This window comes from Dromiciops gliroides, chromosome 1 (genome assembly GCF_019393635.1).
Source record: "Dromiciops gliroides isolate mDroGli1 chromosome 1, mDroGli1.pri, whole genome shotgun sequence".
In the NCBI taxonomy this organism is placed as follows: Eukaryota; Metazoa; Chordata; class Mammalia; order Microbiotheria; family Microbiotheriidae; genus Dromiciops; species Dromiciops gliroides.
In genome coordinates, this window is record NC_057861.1 from 570,860,733 (window position 1) to 570,880,147 (window position 19,415).

At 38.3% G+C, this 19,415-nt stretch overlaps 1 non-coding gene across 1 annotated transcript; it reads right to left on the reverse strand.

Annotated features, from left to right (window-relative positions):
• Nucleotides 1-19,093: 19,093 nt before the first annotated feature.
• LOC122737787 lies at nt 19,094-19,214 on the reverse strand. Its single transcript, XR_006354562.1, has one exon. It is a non-coding gene; the product is annotated as a small nucleolar RNA SNORA19 (small nucleolar RNA).
• Nucleotides 19,215-19,415: the final 201 nt, after the last annotated feature.

The following is a 19,415-nucleotide window of genomic DNA, read 5'->3' on the forward strand; positions in this document are numbered from 1 at the left end:
AAAGCATTCCAGAGTTGGGGGATAGCCTGTGAAAATATCCAGTCAGGAGTGTCTTTTTCAACAAACAGCAAGGAATCCATTGTCACTGGATCCAAGAAGATGGGGTGGAAATGGTCTAAGGTATAAGAAGACTGGAAGGGTGGGGGTTTATGAGGAGAATAGCTTGTGAATGGCTTTGAATATTAAATGTGCCAGTTCTTTCAGTCTTTGCATACTCTGGTCTCCAGTCTCCTCACCATCATAATCCCCTTCTAGTTTGTCTAAATCTTTCCTAAGATAAGTTTAGCAGAACTGAACACAATGGGACTATCTCAAACCTTTCTGGCCACTTTACATGTCTTTTATGCTGCCTGAGCTTCCAGTCCAATAAAAACCCCAGCCCTTTTTCAATGAACTATGGTCTAGTCACACCTCCCCCATTCTTTATTTGTGTCATGGGAGGATTATGGGCCCTGGTCACCCCAACAATTCTCTCTTTTTCCTTGAAACCTCAGGGGTTTTCCCTTGAAATCAAGTAGGCCTCTCCTTGAACACAATCAAGGACACACACACTCACCTAACGGAGATAAGCGGCACAGATTGAACTGAGCATGCTCCAGGACCATCACCCCACATTCCAGTCCTCCTAAGCATCTGGATGAGGTAATCCAGGAGAAGACCACCTGGAACTGCCCATCAGCAGACTGCTTAGACCCATCAGGACAAAGTTGACACCCACCACCAGATCTCTCACGAGGGATTCTTCCTACCACAGCGCAACGCGGGAAGACCACCAGCCCCTCACCCAATAAGAGACTCTTACCCACCCCCCATCTAAACCCTATAAAATGGCACCCCACAAGTCAGTTGGGGGGAAAGCGTTTTGTTCTGGCAAAACCTTCCTCCCGGCCAGTTTCTCTTGTACCCCAATAAACCTGTTCTCTTATTCCTGATTAGGTCTTGTGCGAGAGTGTAATTCTTTACAGAGGAATCCTAAGGACCCACGTGCTTTCTCCTATCGGTTTCCCATATCATTTGTATGGTTAATTTTTTGGAACTCAAAATAAAATATAGTTTTTATATCTGTATCTGCTTGTCTCCTATAAAAACCCAGATCAGAGAAATTAATATCTTTAATCTCTCCTATAAAATTAATAAACAGATCAGAAAAATTATAACATCTTATATCTCCTACCAAAACCAGATCAGAGAACATATCTCCTACAAGACAAACCAGATCAGAGACAGACAGAAAAAAACCCAACATAATATCAATTTAATATTTTGTCCCAAGAAGAAATATAACACATGATTATGTGGAGATTCCCCTCCTAAGAAGAGAGCTGAGAGACTCCCCGTTTCTGAGGGTATATATAGTTTTTTTGTCCACTGATTACAGGTCAGTTTCAATACTATAATACAGAAGCAAAGGTAGTTTAACAATTTCAGTTATAACAAGTACGTGTATCTCTCTTTTTTTTTTTTTTGCAGGGCAATGGGGGTTAAGTGACTTGCCCAGGATCACACAGCTAGTAAGTGTCAAGTGTCTGAGGCCGGATTTGAACTCAGGTACTCCAGGGCTGGCGATTTATCCATTGCACCACCTAGCCGCCCCCCAGTTATAACAAGTATGGAGGAAATACCAAAGCATCATGATAAGATTACAGTATTCCAGAAAAAAGTGTTTGGCAAGGTTGAGGATGCTGAGATATCCATAAGATAGGGACTTACTATCCTGAGGGGAAAAAAGTCACTAAGTAGGGTCTTTTGTCTGCTGTTTGGAGTTCAGTTGAAGGACATTTTGCTCCTATTAACCCAGAGTTTCATAAAATAAAAATAATTTTGGATAATAAGGTACCTCCATCAAATCCAGGTGATCCATATATTCATATTAACACTGGAAAGGAACCTAGCAGAAAATAAACCATATTTTACAATGGATCTATGACCTGAGGAAAAATAATATGATGTGGCATCATTTAATAATTAATGTTACTCTGTAATGTTACTCTGTTACTCAACCTTTTCCCCATTTTCCAGACTCCATTATCAGTTCAGAGCAAAAGATAAAGTGATCACTTCTAACCCCAGGGCACTCTCTGATCTGTTTTTGTTTTTGTTTTTGTTTTCATAGGAGGACAGGTATGGAAACAAAATTTGGCAGGGGTAATCAGAGCATGTGTACTATTGTCAAACTTAGTTGAATGAATCTTGGCTACATTCCATTCCACAGACTCATTAATTGCCTGAGACTGACCAGACATTATCATTCCCAGCCTCTCACTATTTTGGAAATATCTTATACTCTTCCCCTCTGGGATTCCCAAGCTTTTCTATGGACTTTCAGTACTTATGCAAAACCACTTACCTTGTGAAACCCTAGAATGTCCCAACCCCTTTGCACCTGAAGCCCCTCTCCCTCTGCTCAAATACTTTTTAAGAACCCTGAGTCCAATCCCCTCTTTGGGCTTCCCAGCATTTGCGGTTGTGTGGAATCTTAGTTTCAACTCCTTGCTCCAACTAAAGATCTTTATTTTTAAAAATATATATTGGCTGCCTTCATTTTAATTCAGGTTGACACCATTTTCTGCATTCTTCCAGTCTTAAAGAATTGAGCTTTCAGGGCTTAGAGAATTGAGGCTGCCTAAGTGAAATATCATTATTTGCCCCCCTAGCTGGGTTAGGGAATAACAAATTATAGAACAAATTGAAGATTTATACCCCAAAATTGGTGTAAAAGGGGTGTATCTCTGTGTGTGTGTGTGTGTGTGTGTGTGTGTGTGTGTGTTTTCTCTCCAGTTTCATGATCACTGGAGACATCTAGTGACCACATTGAGAGTAGCAATATACTTACATGTCTTTTTTTTATGTAAGGTTTAACCTTTAAAAATATGGCATTTAGTAACAACACACCAGTAAAAGATTTTTAAATTGTTTTTTCCAAAATAGAGGGGGTAATTTATCAGACAAGGGGAAGAAAAATTTAGAGGACTGAAGCTTCTACCTAATGCTAGTCTATACTTAGCTAGACATCCTTAGCCATTATATCACAGTTGTGTTTGTTTTTTCCTGTGTCTACAATTTAGTATGTCTGTCTCTTCAAAGTTAGTAGGTAGAAAGCAGACACAGATGAGAGACAAAATCTTTCCCTCACTTGCAGAATTTTATGGCATCATAAACTATTCCTGAGACTAAAATGTTTCTCTACTGTGGATTTAATATCTGACTGAGTGTGGAGATGTAAACAAATTGTTTTCATACCTGTTCTCCTATGGGGGGAAAAAACAGAGTAAGAAAAATAATAGAAAACAGTTCAGAGAAGGTCATCTTCATAATCTCTCTTATGGGAAGTGAGCATCTCATGGAAACAGATGAGAGAACAGACAGGAAAAACATAGTACCAATTTATTTGTCCCCAAAAGCAAGAGGCATGAACGAGCAGAGACTCCTTTCAAATAAGGAGCTCAAAGACTACTTTTTGTGTGGGTGAAGGTATATAAATTTTCTCTGTTCACTGGTATAGAGCTTAGTTTGGGTCTCTATTGGTAAATTAATCAGATTCACATTGATTAACTTTTGGGTTTACTGACTCATTAATACAGTTATCAGTTTCATTAGCATGATACAAATCATGCTTACAGTTCAACTTAAAAGCAAACCTTATAACAAGAGTATACAAATCAGTTTAACAGTTCAACTTAAAAGCAAACATTATGATAAGATTATATGATTCAAAAGGTGTTGTCAGAGACAAGGATACCCAGATGTTTTTACAAGGATGGATCCAGCAGATGAAGGTGTTCATTAGAGAGCCATAAAATCTACCAATTATCCTGGGGAAGGAAGGAAGTAGATAGGTATTTATTATCCTGGGGAAGGAAGTCAGTAAATAGGGACTTATCTGCTAGCTATAAACTTCCCAGACATTTAGAGAGACAAATGATATGTAACACCCAAATAACTCTGGGGTTTGCCTGACACCCGCTTGTATATTGTCTGGGTTCAGTTTAGACTTCAGTTGGAGGGCACTTTGATTTTATTAATGTGAGGTTTCATAAAATTCTTTTGAATAACAAGGCAGTTCAATCAAATCTAGGTAGTTTATATTGTCATCATAACAGAGATAACATTCTGTAGAAATTTGTTTTTAAGGAAAATAAAGAGTAGGAGGAAATAAACAGTTTTGATAACTGGCAGTGGATATAGTCATTTACAATCAATTTTAGAAGATAAAAGGAAGACTCCTGGACTTTGAATACCCCCCCCCCCTTCTGTTGAAGTGGTTGTTCAGTGAGCTATGGCAACTTCTCTGCTGCAATGAGGAGGTGATCCTGAAGGGTAACTTAACAAATGCTAATAAAACAAGTTGAAAGAACTTTCTTTGACTCAGCGAACCAGCTAGGAGGTAAGTGTAGCTTAATTCTGGGTTATTGTATTCTTCCTACTTTTAAGTAGCTTGCCTTTAACTGTATGTGCATGTGTATATACATATATGTATGTATATATGTATATGTACATATATTTAAAGAAAACTTTAATTGAGAATTGCTCTTGAATATTAGAAATTATAAATCCAGTTTTAATTGGGTTCCCAAACTAAAGTTTGTTGATTATGCTTACTTGTCCTATATGCCCCAAAGAAATTTTGGACTTAAATCTACATCCAGAAGGACTTGCTAATCATACCAAATTCAAAGACAATTATTTTGTTATCTCTTCTATTTTTCTTATCTATTACATTTCATATCTATTATACTTCTAAATAAAAAGTTTTCAAGCATTTATACCACTTGTTTTTAGTGGGGCAGTGAGGGTTAAGTGACTTGTCCAGGGTCACACAGCTCATAAGTGTCAAGTATTTGAGACCAGATTTGAACTCAGGTCCTCCTGAATGCAGGGCTAGTGTTTTATCCACTGCACTACCTAGCTGACCCTATATCACTTTTAATGATTGAATCTAATTCCCAAGAGAATCAAATAAGGGTTTACTTTTCTAATATGATTATCAAATTTATGTGAGGCACTATCTTTATCCATGTTACAGATCAGTAAATTGAAGTAACAATTTGCTTTAAGATCACACAGTTATAGGGGCAGCTAGGTGGCACAGTGGATAGAGCACCAGCCCTGGATTCAGGAGGACCTGAGTTCAAATTCAGCCTCAGATACTTATCACTTACTAGCTGTGTGACCCTAGGCAAGTCACTTAACCCCAATTGCCTCACCAAAAAACAATACAAAAACAAAACAAGATCACAGTTATAAAATTTCCTGAGATCAGAGTATAACTCAGGTTTTCCTGGCCCATGTATTTTTCCAACACTTTGTCTTAAAGCCAAATAGAGTAGATTCTGATTTATCAACATTCTCTTACTAGGAGATCACAAACCACTTAAAATGAAACTAGAATAAAGGCAATCACCCCTGCATCTATTTTTACAAAGAGTAACATCTCATATTAATTTTTATTTTCTAATCTACTGCTAAAGATTTTAAAATGGCAGTCTTACATTGAGTTGTGATCTTCCACAATTACCCTAATAGGGAAACACATAGACTATTTTGTGATTAGTTTTAGGACATTTTTTTTTTTACCAAATCTTTTGATTCTCTTGAGAGTTAGATTCAATTATTAAATGTGGTGTAAATGTTTGAAAACTTTTTATTTAGAAGTATAATAGATAAGGGTGAAAATTGCCTTTGAATTTCATATAGTAAGTGTTATGGGCCCAGAGCATCCCAGAAGTTCTCTGGGGTACATCAAAGAACCTTCTCCTTGAGAAGCTAAACCAAAGGACAGTTACACCTGAAGAGATAAGTGGAACCAGATTGGACTGAGCTACCTCTGGGACTCTCACCCTTCATTCCAGTCTCGCTCACCCCTGGGGGGATGAATTTGGGTGTGGCTGCTGCCTTTGTGTCCTGAGGCGAGAGATGGCTTGAGAGATCTGTAGCCACCACCCCTCACTCAACTCCCCCAGCCACCACAGTCAGACGATCACCTCATCCATCAGACCACCATCAGACCTCTATAAAAGTATCTATCTACCTGTCTCCTGCTTGAGGAGATTGGTATCTCAGAGCCACATTCTGTGCCATGCCTTTCTCCCCATGAGAAGTTCAAGGATTTCTCTCTTGGTTTCCCTTCCCCTGCCCCTAAATAAACTATCTCATTCTATTGGTTTTGTGTACAAGAGGCTGTAATTCTTTTTTTTTTCTTTTTTTGGGGCAATGGGGATTAAGTGACTTGCCCAAGGTCATATAGCTAGTGTCAAGTGTCTGAGGCTGGATTTGAACTCAGGTACTCCTGAATCCAGGGCCAGTGCTTTATCCACTGTGCCACCTAGCTGCCCCCTGAGGGTGTAATTCTTTAAAGAGGAATTCCTAAGGACCCCAAACCCCTAACCCCTATCCTAAACCCCCTACCCTATTTTCCCCACATCAGTAAGGATCCCTTAAAATTCCCTTATCTGTGAAAAGAAGAGTCCTAACAGTCTAAAGTATGGTAATTTCGTATTAGTTGAGAACTAGAAATTACATAGAGAAGAGATTCACTCCACATCCACACCCATTATGCCATACCATCCTAAGAGCCTTAACTTATTAACCTGCTATAAATCAAGTTATATAAGCATCTGGTAGTCCTTCCCATTTACCTTTCAGGGTTGGTTGAAAGAAACTCTTGTTTGTAATGTATTTAGTATTGGGTCTTGCCTATATCATACATCAAGCACTATGTAAAGGTTAGCTAGTTTGATTTTAGTATTCCATTCTGTATAATACTTTAAGTAGGATGCATGGGGGTGTTTAGGAAAAACTAGCACCCTAGTTTTCACTAGTGTAAGAGTTTGCCAAGCCCCTTTCAGGACTGCTCATCCACCTTGGATATCCAACTAGTCACCCAACTCTCACTTATGGCTCCAAGAAGCTATAGCATGGGCAGTCCCAGTAAAACCTGTCTCAACAGATATACTATACCAGGCCTATACTGATAGGCCTCAAACCCATTGGTGAGTTGGGGATGTCTATCCCAAACATGTGAAGACTTTCTCCAGTAGAATGGATAGATAAGAACAATTTGCTCTAATGACCATGAATGGGTCTAAGTTCAGAACACTTAGAACTTGCTCAGACATTTGAAGATGCCAAGGTCATCCACTGTATCCCAAGTCATCATCAGTCATGAGACCGTACCAGTCCTCCACTTAGAATATGAATGAGAAATTTTAACAGGAATGGCTTAGAATACTTAACCCAGCATATTTTGAGCTAATCTTAAAATAACAGTTGTAAATCTAAACTGGAAGAGTCTTATATATGTATTTCCTAGTACTGTTCATTTTTAAGGAATTGTTTTAGTGAGCTTTCATATCTTCAATTCTACTTCTTAAGGAATTCTTTTCTTCAGTAGATTTTTTTACCCTTTAAAAAAATATTTGGCCAATTGGGCTTTTTAAAGATTTTTTTCCTCTTCAGTGAATTTTGTATATATTTTTTTCCATTTGGCCAATTCTGCTTTTCAAGGCATTCTTCTCTTCATTGGATTTATTTGCCTCTTTTACCATTTGGGCAATTCTGGTTTTTTGAGGTATTATTTTCTTCAGTATTTTTTTTGTGCCTCCTTTACCAAACTGTTGCCTCTTTTTCCAGTGATTTTGCATCACTCTCATTTATCTTCCAGGTTTTCCTCTACCTCTCTTATTTGATTTTTAAAATCCTTTTTGAGCTTTTCCATGGCCTGGGGCCAATTCATATTTTTCTTTGAGACTTTGGATGTAGAAGTTTGACTTTGTTCTCTTCTTCTGAGTTTGTGTTTTGATCTTTCCTGTCATCATAGTAACTTGCTAAAGTCAGGATCTTTATCTGCTGTTTGCTCATTTTCCAGACTATTTCTTAACTCTATGCTAAAGTGAAGGCTCTGCTTCTAGAGTGGAGGGGCCACAGTCCCAAGCTTCAAGGTTTTTGTGCAGCTGTTTTCAGAGTTAATTCTGGGAAGTGATAAGTTTTTGGTTCCTCCAAGGTGGTATGATGTAGGCAGAGGTGTGTTTACTACCCTCCTGTACTGTTCATTGCTGTGTAAGCAACCACAAGCACTCTTTTCCACCCTGAAACTATGATCAGGGTCCCCATTCCCCTCTCACCACAAGCTCTGATGTGTTACTACTCTTCCTTGCCCTGGGATTGAGACCCAGATCCAAATGTGTGCAATGAAACAGAGCCCTGCCAGCAGAGAACACCTGTAATCTCCTTCTCACCAGTTGTCTAACCCCCTTACCTTCTGTAGGTTGAGAGTTCTGGAAACTGCCACTACTTCCATGGAATCAGTAGCCTCCATGGCCTGCTGCTATTTTGCTGAAGCATGATCTGTGCTGGACTGTGCTCCATCCTCACCATGCTGCAACAATCCCTTCCTGCCGATCTTCTAAATTGTCTTGAGCTGGAAGATTATTTCATTCTGTCTTTTTGTGGGTTCTGTTGCTCTAGAATTTATTTTGAGGCATTATTTAAAGGTATGTGTAGGGGGGTGGGGAAGAGCTCACATGAGTCCATGCCTTTTTTTCTGCCCTCTTGGCTCTGCCCCACTCCAAGTATTGTTAATGTAAAATTAATTGCACATGAAACATGATAATACCAAAGCTATTAGGAAAAAAACCAAACCACCACTTCATTTGTAATCCAGATATTGTTAGTTACAAATTCGGTTATGACAGAGTTGTCTAAAACCTTACTATTTTGGGGGCAGCTCAAGTGGCATAGTGGATAAAGCACTGGCCCTGGATTCAGGAGGACCCGAGTTCAAATATGGCCTCAGACACTTAACACTTACTAGTTGTGTGACTCTGAGCAAGTCACTTAACCCTCATTGCCCTGCAAAACAAAACAAAACTTACTATTTTGTTCATTTATTTTGTTGGGATCATAATAATGGTTTCCAAAGATTTCTTTATTGTTTTATCTGGTACGATGTTTGGGACATGCCATTTGGGCAGTTATAAATTTGTTTCAGCTCTGCTGATGATATGGTACAAGGTTCTACAATGATTAGAGCTACAAGATTCAGAGGCAGATGAACTAGCTTCACTCCCAGCTAGAATGGGAAAAGTTTACAAATCAGCTCACATTAAAAAAATTAAGTTCCACCTAAATTTATCTATATTAAAGCCATTTGTGATGGAATGAATAATTTTCTATGTAATATTATTTGGAAATGCATTTGATATCATCTGACTAGTGTCATCTGACTAGTCTTTTATTTTTTATTTATTTATTTTTTTGCAGGGCAATGAGGGTTAAGTGACTTGCCCATGGTCACACAGCTCCTAAGTGTTAAGTGTCTGAGGCCAGATTTTGAACTCAGGTCCTCCTGAATCCGAGGCCAGTGCTTTATCCACTGTGCCACCTAGCTGCCCCTGACTAGACTTTTTTCATGTTTCCAATTCATGATACTCTGAATATTATTTCTTTTCTGAGAAATTAGTAATTAAATTCCGAATTTAGTAAATGCTATTTAGGGAAGAGTAAAGATTGTGTCATTGGAAAATTTAACTCTTTTTGATTCAGATATTGTGAAATTATCAATTAAGTTATTAGAGGCTATTGTCATAATCTTAAAACCTATGAAGAATTTAGTTGGGTGTATGTTTTTAAAGGCCGGAATAATAATTACTTCTGTTGTGGAAAGGGTAAATAGAGCAAGAGAAAGACATTGTAAGAATCTCCTTATTTGCACAACTTGTCAGGTTTCTTGATACCATCTACTTGAGCAGGGTCATAAAATCTTATCAGGTCTGTTTCCTTAGAAAACAGGATCCCTTCCTCCATTACCAACACTCCTTGACAAAGATGAAAGCATTTAAAAGTTTGTTTATAGGATAGGAATGCTTTATGTGATGATTTGTGATTATTAAATTTATGAAATTCTACATGGAATTGCGTGTTGTGAGGGACATCTTAAATCAACCTACTCTTAACAGACTCCAGTCTTAGAAACTAAAAAGAGTTCAATCTATAACACTGATTCTCAATAACATAACAGCTATGCTTAGTGAAACTTGATGTTTAAAGCTACATCTCATGGGTCTGTAATTGATATTCTGAGTTTGAGTCCAGGTAAAATTGTTGTAAATGTCATTAAGTGAATGATCCACAATGCCATAAGCCCTATCAGAGTAACATCTGTGAAATTCTACAGGTGGGTTTCTCTCTCAGGGAAGAGTAGAAAGAGTTACTTTTGACATGGACTAAATTGGATCTTCCTACTTGATTTTGCCAGTATTATATTTCCTTTTGAACAGAGTATTTTTCCACTTGTCTAATTCTGAGCCTGATTGTGACATTCTGTCAACATAATCAGCTGCCTATATGTCTTTTTCTTGGAATTGACACTTAAGTTTGGGGGGTGGCATTACCCCCTTCCTATAGCTATATCCCTCTTTTTCCTTTTATGGAAAATTTCTATAAGCATGACAAGTGATCAGAAGAAGATTTGAACACAATATTAAAACTTTATCCAATAGATTAATGCAGAAACATACCTAAGCTACTATAATAAGATGCAACTATTTAAGATCTAAGTTGTCTTTTCCATGTCCTAAACAACCAAGTTAAGTAGGACTTGGCTTTGTCATTTACCAACTGACAAACATTCATGAACAATATTAGGTCTTTGAAATAAACCTGTATATAGAGCATGCTCTGAAATGCAAGGAAATTACACAATAATTATCTCAAAATGCCCTCATATTTAGAGAGGGTTTAAGAGCAGTGGTCTATGTTGGTGCAATATTTATTTCATTTGAACATAGTTAACAACTGAGCATTTTTTACTATAAACAACTCTTTTGATACAATCTGAAAGTAATTCTTAATCAATTTTTTGTTACAATTGGAGTAAAATAAGCATTTCTTTGGTAAATTCATTTGTGTGTCCATTAAACTGAGGCATAGAAGTCATCTACTTGCAAAGAATGTTGTTATTTGTACTAAGAATGTACTCATGCATAGAATTAGATGCTTAGTAGCGTCTCATCCTCCTAGGAGGGGAATGGGCAGCTGACGTTAATAGCTAGAGTAAAACAATTTAATAACTGGAGTTATATGTTAAATATAAATGACTCTATAGAAGTACAAAAGGCCTTGAGAATGTTCCAATAACAAGTTCTAAAAATTAGGTTCAGAATTCTACATATGCAATTGTGTTATTAATCCTTTATACAAATCAGGCAGTTGCAGGGGGTTAGTTATCTCCTAATTTCTCAGCTGTTATTTTAATTTCCTAGATATATCTGCATAACAATTTGCTAACACGTTACAGAGCAGCTATAAGTAATACAATCTTAAATTCTCCAGAGTTTCAAGTGAACTTAATCTCCCTTTTGGAGACCAGAATCACCCCTAATTGGACCCATAAGGTTTGAGCTGCTTTTCCCACATAACCTAGTTATTGACAAAGGAAAATTAAAGTGACAGTATTAAATTGTATTGAAATGTTTTTTGCAAAAGATTGAGCAAATCTCTACAAGTGACCTGAACTGCAGAAGCAGATCTGCTAGGAGAAGATGTTCTGAGAACAGGCCCATTCCAGAATCATTAAGAGGATTTGTTTCTAGAAAACCATATAACTACATTGTTGAGTCATTTTTCAGTTGTGTTCAACTCTTCATGACCCTATTCAAGGTTTTATTGGCAATGATACTGGAATGGTTTGAGATTTTCTTCCCCAGATCATTTTACAGGTGAGGAAACTGAGGCAAATGGGTTAAGTGACTTGCCCAGGATCACACAGCTAATAAGTGTCTAAAATCAGATTTAAACTCACAAAGATAAGTCTTCTTGACTTATGTCTGGCATTCTAGCTACTGTACCACCTACCTACCCACAATGACTGTTTTCTAAAGTGTTTTCAGAAACCAGATGGCTGCATGAGATGTCTGAACCCTAAAATATGATGAACTCATAGGAATGGATTACTGATGGGTTACTAAGAAATAGACTGAATGTTCACCCTTCCCTCTTACTTCTCCATGTACTATTTTTGTGGCTGTTGACTTTACTGCTGCTGGTGGTAATAGTAGTGGTAGTGGTGGTGGTTGTAAGGCCTGCTTTCTTTCTTTTTTTTTTTTTTCAGTGAGGCAATTGGGGTTAAGTGACTTGCCCAGGGTCACACAGCTAGTAAGTGTTAAGTGTCTGAGGCCGGATTTGAACTCAGGTACTCCTGACTCCAGGGCCGGTGCTCTATCCACTGCGCCATCTAGATTAAAGGCCTGCTTAATGAAAGGGATTGCCCACAATGGTTTCTGTCAATGCTCCAGTGAATCTCTCTTCCTCTCACACTATTCCCATCATGGTAAAACACTTAAGCCACAATCCTTGATGAAGTGTTTACTACCATCAGGTCTTTTTATATCTTAGTGAGTCAATTCTGAGAAGGGAATATATCAGATGCCATTTTATAATTGCCACATCAGTTAGTGATTCATTAAGGAAGGCTGTGTCTCTCAGTGAATCAAAGGGGTGGGGAAGAATGATGAAAATTAATATTATGCAATATCATTTAATAGTTAATATTACTTTCTAATTCAACCTTTTCCCCATTTTGCCAGACCCTATTTTCAGTCTAGCTTACAATGCTATCACTTCTAGATTCCAGGGCACTCCTTAGCAAATCAGTTTAAGTGGGGCCTTAGTCTCTGATTACATGTAAACAGAGGACCAAATTGAGCTAGGCCCTCCCCAGGAGACAACTTTCCTATCTTCCTGTCTCCTTGACAAAATTAGAGGTTATTCTGGTATCCAAAGGAGATGTAAAGGGCAGCTGGTAGAAGGGAGTGTGTGTGTGGGGGGGGTGATTGGGATGATTTTATTTTTCTAGCCAAGGTTACTAGAGGCAGCTGGGTCCCATAAAGCAATTAACATGCATTAATTGCCAGAGAGGAGCATGATCATCCAAATCTGAAGGCCAACCCACCTTTCACACCAATTGTGACATTCCTCAACTACCCAGAACTCTTCTTTTTCTGCTTTTCAATAATGAGGAAATTTCTCATCTTTTCTGGGTCCCTGCCCTTGGTTCAGGTGGTTATAGTGACCCACTTTACATTATTAAACTGTTAGTTAACTGTTAAGTTTATGTGTCACTGTTAAACTGTGATCTTGCCCAAAAATCTTGCCTCAGTTTCCCTCGGTGTTATTACTTGCCACAGACTTTGATATTAAGTGGATACTATAAAAAATTTTCAGAAGTGAAGCAGTTAATAGGTATGGGTAAGAAATATCTTTTTAACCAAAAAATAGACAAAGGAGATTACAGAAGATAAAACAGATAACTTTGATTACATAAAATGGAAAGCTTCTACACACACACACACACACACACACACACACACACCCCAGGGCTATAAGTCAAATAAGGGAAAAATCTCTTGTATTTAATTTATATGATAGGGGTTTAGTATCTAAGATAAAACTAACACACTCTCCATATATACATTATGTGTATATATACATATATGAAGTATAGGCATATAATCTTATTTTATGTATGTTTACATATAATCATATATTTATATAAAACAAAAAATCATTATCAAATTGATGAGTAGTCAAATGATATGAACAAATCATACTCAAAAGAAAAATTATAAACCATTAACAACAAACTATCATTCAAATATGAAAGAATCCAAATCACTAATAATAAGAGAAATGAAAATAAAAACAACCCTGAGTTTTCACTTCACACTCTGAAGTCATTGTTGGGTGGATTGTGGGTAATAGGCACAGTTTATTTTTGGTAGAGAGCAAGTGATAAAGCAGCAGGTATGGATTCATTGGAAGCTGTAGTTACAACACTGCATGTAGACAGCCCAGACCATAGGGTTGTCTTCTCACTGCACTGAAGCAGCAGTGGGATTTGGTTGCTCCCTAAGTGTCTGAGAAGTCTTCTTAAAGGACCACACTGCTTACCTCCTAGCATGAGGATGGGGCTAGAAAAGATACCTTAACGCATCCTACCCTGCAATCAAAACACTAAAAAAATTATTTTTAATCTTTTGCAAAGATAATTCCACTTACCATTGGTATGTGGAATGTATGCATGCTTATGGACAACACAAAATCCTGTAGATGAATAGCACTTGTTGAAAAAGGACTCCGCGGGGCAGCTAGGTGGCACAGTGGATAAAGCACTGGCTTTCATTCAGGATGAGTTCAAATCCGGCCTCAGACACTTAACACTTACTAGCTGTGTGATCCTGGGCAAGTCACTTAACCCCAATTGCCTCACCAAAAAAAGAAAGAATTCAGCAAGTATCACATCCAAATAGCAGCCCTGACTGAAACAAGGCTTGCAAATGGAAGCCAGCTTACTGAGGTTACAACTCCATACACATTTTTCTGGAGTGGCTACAGTGATAGAGAGAACAATGAAGTTCATATAGGTTTCAAAAAACTAATCTAGGGGGCAGCTAGGTGGTGCAGTGGATAAAGCACCAGCCCTGGATTCAGGAGGACCTGAGTTCAAATCCAGACTCAGACAATTGTCACTTACTAGCTGTGTGACCCTGGGCAAGTCACTTAACCCTCTTTGCCCACCCCCAAAAAAACTAATCTAGTCAACAATCTTGTATGCCTCCCAAAAGGTGTGAATGAAAAATTGATGACAATGCAATTGACACGCAAGAAAATGCTATGACACTGTCATCAGTATGTATGCTTCTATCATGATGAACCTTGATGAGGTCAAAGAAAAATTTTATGAATTTCTGGAGACCCTCATCATCAATGTGTGAAAGGAGGACAAACTTGTAATTTTGGATGACTTTAATGCCATAATAGACACAGACAACCAGACATGATAGGAAATCTTTGGGAGGAATGAAGTCAGAAACAGCAACAGCAATGGTCACTTACTACTGAAGACAGTGTGTCTCATCAACAACACCTACTTTCATTTGCCTACAATCAATAAAATTTTGTGGATGCAGCCTTGCAGCAAACATTGACATTTTATAGACTGTATCATTGAAAGGAGGAGAGTCAGGATGTCCATCACCACAAGACTTACAGTAGATGAAAATGATAAAATGGCATAAGTGTTGTCTTTTGACTCAAGCATAAATTGGATTTAAATGAGCCAGAGCTGGGAAAAGTCATCAGCTTCACTCTCTCTTCCAGAATCATCAATGTGGCAAGACACTGGTGATGGTTTGGGATGGAGTGGATGGAATCTTCAATGTCTAACCCAGTTCTAAGTGCTTCATAGTACCTCCTTCAAATGACATGCCCTTCAAACAACTGCATACAGTGGAAGGTAAGGTTACAATTACTCCACTGGTCCTTGACCTAAAAGAGTAACACTTTGATTATTTATGTCCAGGTCACTTGGCCAGCTCCATGACCACCATCCAGTAATCAGTATATGAAAGTTACTACATACCTCAAGGCTCTCTCAAATCCCAGCCATGAAACCTCCCCCCCAACACTCACACACAAAGGATTTTCTAGGACTTCTATTGCCTAGAATATCCCCTGTTACCAGTTTAGCAGACACAGAAGTCCATTTGTGTATGCCTCTTGTAAGGGCCAAATTTAATATGGGGAATTAATTGGACAGCTCGCCATAATATTGGGGTAAGAAAGGAGAGATTAATAGCCTCTTTCAGAAAAAACAAAACAGGGTTTATTGATAGGAACAAATTTAAGACACAAGTAAGGTTAATGAAATAGGGACAAAGAAAAAAGGAATAGGAGAAGGAAAATTATATGACTTACAATCACACCGCTGCCCAGATTCAGTGGTTCCCAAAGAACACACACCTGCATCCTGTCTCTCTCTCTCTCTCTCATGCCAGAATGAATGTCTCTTCCCTTCCTAGTTCCTCTCTCCCTCCCCCAAAGGGGAGGTCCTTCAAGCTGATTGGTTGAGAGTGGTCTCTTGCTGACGTCAGTAGTACACCAACACATCACTCAGGGCCAGTCAGGTGTGGCCTCCATCCAATTATCCTTAAGTGGGTACTTTCTCATCCTCACCCAATTCAAACAATACAAAATCAATCAGGTAGGGCCCCTGGGGGGTCTGCCAAATTCCATTATTTTATCACACTCTTAAGTGGATAAAGTCATAGGTAAACCAAGAAAAATGGTATTCTTCGGGACCCAGGTCCTCAAAGGTGGAAGACCATTGGCCCAGGAAAGGAGGTTTAGGACATGAATTCATTAATTCCTTTTTTTTTTTTTAGTGAGGCAGTTGGGGTTAAGTGACTTGCCCAGGGTCACACAGCTAGTAAGTGTTAAGTGTCTGAGGCCAGATTTGAACTCAGGTACTCCTGACTCCAGAGCCGGTGCTCTATCCACTGTACCATCTAGCTGCCCCAGGTATATTCCTTTCTATTCCAATTCAATTTTCCCCAGCGATCTATCATATCTAACTTTTCAAGAATTTTATTAATTTCCTTAATTTCTTTCTTGTTTATTTTTTGGTTAGATATATCCAGTTATAAGAGGGGGAGGTTAAAGACCCCCACTATGATAGTTTTATTATCTATTTCCTCCTGTAACTTATTCAACTTCTCCTTCAAAAATTTAGATGCTATACCATTTGTTGCATATATGTTAAGGATTGTGAGATTTAAAATTGGATACTAGAGCATTAACCTCCCCTTTTTTAACCTTTCCCTTATTTATCTCCCAGATTAGTAAATGGAAGAAGCCTCTGGTCTCTAGTTAGAGCTTTTATTGTTTGGAAATTACAAAGTGATGTTGATTAGAGAGACAGGAAAGCAGAAATACAAAACAAATAGTCTTAAGTCTAAGTTTAGTCTATATTCCGTATAAAACTCACCAAAACCCAAGGCTGCCTTTGAGGGGGAGAGCCGCTTCAAGCACGTGCTGTTACGGCAAGCCGGGCCAAGTCCAACCTCCGTCAGCGTCTCTGTGTGCAGCGCCAGTCATCAGACAAGGAGAGCCGACCAAAAGACCTCACTTCCATTCTCTCCTTGCCTTTTAAGCTTGCACCCCGGAAGTGGAGTGCCTAACAGACAGAGGTGGAGTGCGTACCGTTTGTCATCGTCTCCTCCCCAAAAGGGTGGTCCTTCAAAAACTGGCGTACTTTTTACCACATTCCCCCTTTTGCTTCCTCAAGAAACGAAACATTTCCTTGGCGGAACAGTAAAAAAAATAACAGAATATAATAACTATTGCTAACTAATAATATGTTAACAACAATATAGAAAAGGAAGAAAGGAAAGAATCGTCATAGGTTAGGTTGGAAGGAATATCCTCAGAAGGTGAAAGGTTAACTTACATGTTCAGGAGCTTCTAATGCAGCAAGCTTGGCTGCAGAATCAGCTCGTGCATTCCCCTTTGAAACAGGATCACTATTCCCTGTGTGGGCAGGGCAATGTGCAACGGCTAGGGAAGAAGGCAGTTTCAGGGCATCTAAGAGGTCCTCGATAAGGTCCCCATTGACAATAGCCTTGCCCGAAGATGTTAGGAAGCCTCATTGTAGCCAAATCATATCAATAAAGTGGCATATGCCAAAGCCATATTTCGAGTCAGTAAAAATGGTGTCACTCTTACCTTTGGCTATATTACAGGCTTGTGTAAGAGCCACAAGTGCAGCAGCCTGCACACTAAAATGGGAAGGCAGAGAAGCTGCCCAGAGGGTGTCATAATCCATGTGTATTTTCTTCTATTCATTCATCTATCTAATTCTGAAACATTGCAAGATGGTTTTGATTTCATAATACAATGTTAATTCTAGGAGTATTGCGCTCCCATATTCTTGGGAGTTGCTTGTTTTTGTTATTTTTTCTCGACTGATTATTTGATCAAACTCTTTAAAGCATTCCCCTGGCAAATTGGTTGCCATAGCAAGTATAAATTGATTCTAGAAGTATTATTTTTGATAAGCATATTCCAAAAAAAAAAAAAAAAAGCGGGGAACTGTAACGATTGGAATGACGCCACTTGCTGGAGACTTACTGTAGAAGAGTTCTGCCCATGAAGTGAAGGTCTTTGAGGGCAAGACCAGGAGTCTTTTCTTTGGCGGCAGGAAGGGACGTTGGCTAGTGGGAGAAAGAGGGAAGAGACTGGGGCTCAGTCTGGCTCTTTCCTGAGGACTCCAGCAGAGAAGGGAGCTAGAAATGTGCTCTCCCTTTAATAGATAGATAGGAATCTAGGCCTTTCTTTCTCTCTTTATCAAATTCTTATTCTCCTTAATAAATGCTTAAAAGTCTAACTCTTGCTAAAGCTTATAATTTATTGGAGACCACTCATTGGATATTTTAGACAGACTAGCTAGAATTTTAGCCCTTAACAGGATTTATATGACTCCATTGTCTATGGTACCTTTCAGCAAGATATAGTTTCCTTCTTCATCTCTTTTAACTAGATCTATTTTTTGCTTTTGCTTTGTTTGAAATCAGGATTGCTACCCCTGCTTTCTTTGCTTCAGCTGAAACATAATAGATTCTGTTCTAACCCCTTATATCACCCTGTGTGTATCTCCTTTAAATGAATTTCCTATAAAGAACATATTGTAGGATTTTGGTTTGTAATCTATTCTGCTATCCACTTCTATTTAATGGGTGAGTTCATCCCATTTACACTTATAGTTATGATGATGAAGTATTCATTTCTCTCCATGCTATTTTTCACCTGTTTATCCCTCCCACTCTGACCTCCCACCCTCTCCCTTCTCACAAGTGTTTTACTTATGATCACTGCCTTCCCCAATATCCCCTCCCTTGTATCAGTTCCCCCTCCATCTTCAATTATCACTGTCCCTTTTTAAACTTCTTTATAGGGTAAGATAGATTTCTATATCCAAATAAGTGTCTTTATTATTCCCTCTTTGAGCCAACTTTGATGAGAGTAAGGTTTAATCTCTGCCTATGCTCCCTATCTTCCCCTCCATTATGATAGTTCTTTCATGCCTCTTTTGTGTGTGTGTGTGTGGGGGGGGGACAATTCACCCCATTCAATTTATCCCCTCCTTCTTCCATACAATTTCTTTTTACCCCTTTATTTTGTTTTTTTGGGGGTGTTGTTCCATCAATGTCCCTTTATGACTACATCCTCTGTCTACATATACTCCTAATTATTCTTTTTTTTTATTTGTTTGAAGGAGACCGGCAGCAGTACTATTCCAAGTTATGCTGCTAATTAAGCTTCTATAAATTATATAGCACATCAGGAATAACACTGCTCACAATACAGGTCAATGAAATGTGCACCCTAATTATTCTTATAATAAAGTTGTTAAGACTTACAAATATTATCATCCCTTCAATATTACCTTATGACCACATCCTCTCTACATATACTCCTAATTGCTCTAATAATTGCTCTTATAATTGCTATTATACTAAATTTATTAAGACTTACAAATATTATCTTACCATATAGAAATATAAACAGTTTAACCTTCTCGAATT